Below are 6,529 nucleotides of genomic sequence, written 5' to 3'. Positions count from 1 at the left end.
TCCCTTTATAACTAGAAAATCAGAAGTTATCAATGAAGAGAGTCATCAGGAATATTCAGCTGAATCTAGTATTGGATTACATGTGTTTAAATAATATCCAAACAACATATTTACGCTTCAGAATTTTGGGCTCACGTTAGGTTCAAAGAGATCTTCAGACTCAAAGTCAATGTGCTCGTGATATGCTTATCTGGTAAACAGAGGCAATGTGACAGCAATACAGTGATTTCTCTTTATGAAATATAAGATTGAAAAGTTAAAATTGCAAATGGATAAAATATGAGGAAAACAGAAGGATGGTCATGAATGCATTGGTAGAGAAATTTATTCTACATTTATTTCATAGTCATTGCAAATATTAGGATGAAGAGAATTGTCAGTAATATTATTGACACAATAATAATAATTTCAGTTCTACTAAGCTTTATTGAGCACCTATAAATCTTTCTGAGTGCCTCTTTTAGACACTGAGGATACAGTAGTGGCCAAGTCAAAATCCCCGCCTTCATGGAGTATACCTTTTAGTCAAAACAACATAAACAGATATATAAAATGCCCAGAAATGAAAAGACTTGAGGGAAGAAACAAATCAGGAATAAACACTACCAGCTGATAGGTTGGGGAATAATAAAGGAAATGGACTGGTATTTCACCCTAGTTCTTCCCATTTTGTACCATGTGGTCTTTCCACCACCACTCCACCTGTAAGAGCTTGCATCTAATAGGGAAAGCAAGGAAACTTCACATACTTAGGCCAACTAGAAAATAACCCAAAGTAGCATCTTAGTAAGTATAAAGAGATAACTTGGCATAGACATGAGCATTAGGAAGCGAAAGTTGCATTAATGACAAGGTCCTACTGTATAGCACAAGGAAGTATATTCAATATCCTGTAATAAACCATAATGGAAAAGAATATGAAAAAGAACACATATATATATGTATAACTGAATCACTTTGCTGTACTGCAGAAGTTATAGTTGGTTTAATATTGTAAATCAACTATACCTCAATAAAATAAATTTTTAAAAAAAAGAAAAAGGGAAAGTTGCATATCAAAATTACATTCTTAATATCTTATTTGATTACAAGGAAAAGAATATATATTGTCAAAGCGGTTGTGTGAAAGCCATGCACTTTGATGTGATATCTAATAACTTTAAGAAAATTCATTTCATTGTATAAAGTTGGTAAAAAAAATACCAAAACCTGAAAAAGATAGTTCAGTAAAACTATAGACTAATTTCATACTGCGACTATAGAGCCAGAGCTTCTCAATAAAATATTAGCAAATTGAACTCAGGAGCATATTAAAAGAATGGTATACCAGGACAGATCTGGTCTGATTCCAAACATGTAAGATTGGTTCAACATCAGGAAATCTATCAACATACTGCTTAAATCAACTGATTAAAAGAGAAAGCCCTTTTTTTTTTTATAAATAGATGCAGAAAAAAGACGTAAGATTCAGTAGCCATTTCTAACAAATATTCAACATAAAACCAGATTAGGAAAAAGTCAGTTTATAAATTTATTCCACTGGAGTCTTGAGTACGATTGAGGACTCATAAAAATAAAACATAGAATAACTAAGTTGCATAACTGTGACGCAGCCAAAAAAAAAAAAAATTGCTTTTTGGTGATAACATGAGCCTCTGAACTCTGATGGCCCCATTCGCAGGCCCACCTTCCCACGGCTAAAGCAGAATGAAAGAGCAGGCCTGCAGCTCTCAGCTTTTCAGGTAGAAGAGTCCTCTCTTGGCTCAGATCGCCAAAACCACCAGCCTTGGTGTGTGTGCGACAAGGAACAACAATCCTGTCCCCCAGATGGTGTCCACGCACAGCTTTGCTATGGTGTGTACTCTTAGCATTGCTCATTTACAGGTTGATAATAAACCAAAGTAAAAAGAATTAAGTCTTAGTCATCATTCTCACCTGTTTTTGAAGATGGGCTGGTCTTTGATAGCTGCTTAAATCAAACCATTAAAAAATTATAAATTCTTTTTTTAATTTAATTTTTATTTTATATTGGAGTATAATTGATTTACAGTATTGTGTTAGTTTCAGGTGTACAGAAAAGTGATTCAGTTATGCATATACATATATGCATTCTTTTTCAGTTTCTTTTCCCATATAGGGTATTACAGAATTTGGAAGGAAATAAAATGACAACTAATATTCACTGAGTTCATATTAAGTTCCAGGAATTGCTCTCACTGAGTCCTTACTACAACCCTGTCAGATAAAGGCTATTATTATCCCCATTTCACAGGCAAACCCTGCAGCCTTAAAAGAATAGATAGTTATATTTAGCTAGAAAACAATTTTGTTTTTGCAAGATATAAGAGTCCTCAAAAAAAAGTTAAACTTCAAAAGATAGATTGGGAAAATACATCTATAAGACATTATAGAAAAATAAATTATTTCCCCATAATAAACAAAGAACTTCTAATAACTTACGATAAAAAGACAACTCAATAGAAAACAAAGTATAAAATATGGATAAAAAATGTGATAAGAGGATATACAGAGTTAATAATGTTTGAAAATATTTATATCTTAAAAGTCAAGGGACTACAAATTAATTAAAGAAATAATAAAGTAATACTGGCAAGACCAAAAGGATTAGTAATTTCTTTTTATTTCTTCCAGTTTTATTCAGATAGAGTTGACCCAAAGCACTGTATACATTTAAGGGGTCCAGCATAATCATTTGACTTGCATACATCATGAAACGATGACCACAGTAAGTTTATTGAACATCCATCATTTTCTATAGATAAAAAATAAAAGAAAACATTTTTTCCTTGTGATAGCACTCTTAGGATTTATCGGGTTGGCCAAAACATTTGTTCGGGTTTTTCTGTAACAACTTATGGAAAATTCCAGACAAACGTTTTGGCCAACCCAATACTTCCTTAACAATTTTCATATGTAATGTCAGCAGTGTTCATTGTATTAATCCTGTTGTACATCACAACCCTAGTACTTATTTATCTTATAACTGGAAGTTTTCATCTTTGACCACCTTCACCCACCACTGCCTCTGGTAATCACAAATCTGATCTCTAAAAGGAGCAGTAATTTCAAGAATTTGTGGGGACACAAATCATGGACATTTTCTTTCATTGTTTGTGATCAAGTGAATTACTTCAAACTTTTCGGAAAGTAATCCATCAATAATGATTAAAACTAAACGTACATTTTGGTATAGCAATTCTTGCTAACCTATACAATAATAAATAAGTACAGGGACTTCCCTGGCAGTCCAGGGGTTAAGACTACACACTTCCAACGCAGGGGACGTAGGTTCGGTCCCTGGTCAGGGAGCTAAGATCCCACATGCTGTGCAGTGCAGCCAAAAAATTTTTTAAATAAAAAAAATGTACAATCGTATGTATGCATACATTTTCAAATATGGTTTTTAACAGTAAAGTCAGGTCAGTAGGATAACTGAATAGTCTGTTTTCAGCCATGAAAGGAATATTATGCAACATAAAACATGATAGGGTGTGTCCCATGATCTCTAGTTGAGTGTGAAAAGCAAGTTACAGATTAATAATGGGTATAAAAATGGGTATAAAAAATAAAATTTTTCCAGAAAAAAATTTAAAAGAGAGAGAGAAAACGTACCTATGTGTGGATATATTTGCTGTGTGAGAAAGTATGGCAGAATGGATTCAAAGCTATCACCTTTTCACCTTTACAGGGTGGGAATGGGGAGGGATAGGAGGAGGTCGAGGTGAAGGACCGTAATTTATTTTCCTGTATGTATCAATATCTTTGGTTTTTTCTCTGAATACAAAATGCAAATCAAATATCTGAAGTAAAAAAATTAATATTAACAACTTTAAAAGAAAAGGAAGATATCTTAAAGGAAAAATTTAATTTCATTTCAACAAATATTTATTGTACACCTTGTTCTGTATGAGAAGATTTGCCGGGGAGTCAGTTGTTGAGAGGAATTACCATATGGAGTCAAATGTTACCACACTCTCATGCCCTGTGGTCATTCATATTCTGTATTGATTAAGTAGTCTTAGAATTATAAAATCTTCTATGTAGATATGAGGGCGAGGATTGTCTCTTAACATTAGATACAAGGAAACTGAGGCCCAGAGATGTTAAGTGTTTTGTTCCAAGTCTCACAGCGTTGGTTGAGTAACCTACATCAAATATCAAGGATATTTATTCTTAGCCCATTCTCAAATCAATCTTCATAAATCCTCTTATTCATAAAGTTCTTAAATATGGTTTGACGGAGTTAAAGAAATTAGAAGTAAGTTACAATGTTTATGTGTGTTACGGTTTTCAGTCCCGAAGCCAATCATCTAACCTACATTCCCTAAATTTTTGCTTACAACCAGGATCTTGTAGGTCCCTTGATTGTTTAGGGCCACTCTTCAGGGATCTGAACAAATAGGTAAAAGTCAGTAGCTCCTTAAACACCTACCCACCTGTCCTATTTTTTGCAAATTTACAATAACTAAACAGAGAATGGAAATCTAAGCAAATAAGAACCACTCAAATAAAAGAAGTCATCATTGTTGGCAAAGCAACTCCAAAATAAACATTTTATTCCCAGCCAGAAACTACAATTCTGTTTAGAAAATTTCAGTGTAAAAGTCTTGTTTTAGAGAACATACCTTTTGCTTATTAGGTCAGGAACATGCTCTTGGGTCTGAGTTTTTTGGGCTGCAACAATATTTTATAATCCTTTCTATGAACAATAGATATATAAAAGGCCGTAGAAAATTAAACGGAATGAAAGTTTTAATCTCACATATTTTAGCCACACTCTAGTAAATGTAGTCTTAGGCACTGGAAAGAATAGAATCCAATATTTAACTGGCTCTTTAAAAAGCTTGGACACATTTATTTTTAGTAATAGCTCCAGGATATTTTCAGGAGGATGATCAAATTAGATACCATTTCTGATAGCCTACTCACTATAATGACAATGGCCTTCTCCACCTTGCTATAAAATTCCTTATAAAAATTTTCTGTGGAAGTAGATTCATGTCTTCCAACTCAGTACTGTCAAAAAGATATATCTTCCTGGGCGTCCCTGGTGGCGCAGTGGTTAAGAATCCGCCTGCCTGGGCTTCCCTGGTAGTGCAGTGGTTGAGAGTCCGCCTGCCGATGCAGGGGACACGGGTTCATGCCCCGGTCCAGGAAGATCCCACATGCTGCGGAGCGGCTAGGCCCATGAGCCATGGCCACTGAGCCTGCGTGTCCGGAGCCTGTGCTCCACAACAGGAGAGGCCACAACAGTGAGAGGCCTGAGTACTGCAAAAAAAAAAAAAAAAGAGAATCCACCTGCCAGTTTAGGGGACACAGGTTCGATCCCTGATCCGGGAAGATCCCACATGCTGCGGAGCAACTAAGCCTGTGCACCACATCTACTGAGCCTGCACTCTAGAGCCCACGAGCCACAACTACTGATCCCGTGTGCTGCAACTACTAAAGCCCATGCGCCCAGAGCCCATGCTCTGCAACAAGAGAAGCCACCACAGTGAGAAGCCCATGCACCGCAACGAAGAGTAGCCCCAGCTCGCCGCAACTAGAGAAAGCCCGTGTGCAGCCAACGCAGCCAAAAATAAAATAAATAAATAAATGTATAAACTAAAAACAAAGATGTATCTTCTTAAGTCTGTAGCTTTTTAAGTGAGAAAAATAGCCAATTTCTGGATGCAAACGTTTATAGTTAGAGAACACAGGGATTTTTTAGCTCTTCAAATGACTGTCTCCAGAATCATTACATCACATCGCTTAATCTCCGCTGGTTGAGATCTTATTCAAGGTTTATTTGATGAATGCTTTTCTTAGGCTCAACAACTGAGTGCCAGATCAATTCACTCTCAGCTCAACTGCTAACACAGACTACCTCCAAAGTTTGGATTCTTTCAAGGACTGCCAAGCCTTGACCTGAACTCTCAGAATATTCTAGTTCCAGAGGCAAGTGGTATTCCACATGTGAATCAGGTAGAATTGAGCTGTGATAACCCTTCCATTTTCCATTTGCATGACAAGTACCAGGAAGCCCTGTAAATATGACCTTGACTCATTTCTGAAGTCCACAAAGAGCGCTGCACCCCCCAAGCAAATAGAATCCTATGTCCGCTCTATAAACTTTACTTGCGTTAGGCTTCTTTGATCTCTCCTCCATCCGGGCAAATCCTCTGTGCTCATAAGGAACTCATCTAAAATTTCTCTTCACCAGCACAGTGTGGAACTCTCTGAGAAGTGTTTTTGGTTTTTTGTTTGTTTGTTTGTTAATTTTTATTTATTTTGGGCTGGGTTGGATCTTCGTTGCTGCCCACTGGCTTTCTCTAGTTGCAGTGAGCAGGGGCTACTCTTTGTTGTGCTGCGGTGGCTTCTCTTGTTGCAGAGCACGGGCTCTAGGCACATGGGCTCAGTAGTTGTGGCTCACGGGCTTAGTTGCTCCATGGCATGTGGCATCTTCCCAGACCAGGGCTCAAACCCACACGTGTCCCCTGCAATGGCAGGTGGATTCTTAACCACCGCA

At 36.7% G+C, this 6,529-nt stretch overlaps 1 protein-coding gene across 1 annotated transcript in view; it reads left to right on the top strand.

Moving 5' to 3' along the window:
• Positions 1 to 6,529, top strand: part of USH2A (usherin) — a 774,017-nt gene that overhangs the window by 505,668 nt on the left and 261,820 nt on the right. The gene's annotated exons all lie outside the window — the stretch shown is intronic.

Source organism: Aethalodelphis obliquidens, unplaced genomic scaffold (genome assembly GCF_003676395.1).
Source record: "Aethalodelphis obliquidens isolate GAN/ISIS:26980383/991018 unplaced genomic scaffold, ASM367639v1 scaffold24, whole genome shotgun sequence".
In the NCBI taxonomy this organism is placed as follows: domain Eukaryota; kingdom Metazoa; phylum Chordata; class Mammalia; order Artiodactyla; family Delphinidae; genus Aethalodelphis; species Aethalodelphis obliquidens.
The sequence above is the reverse complement of the archived record's forward strand: the minus strand, read 5'-3'. Positions and strand labels throughout refer to the sequence as shown.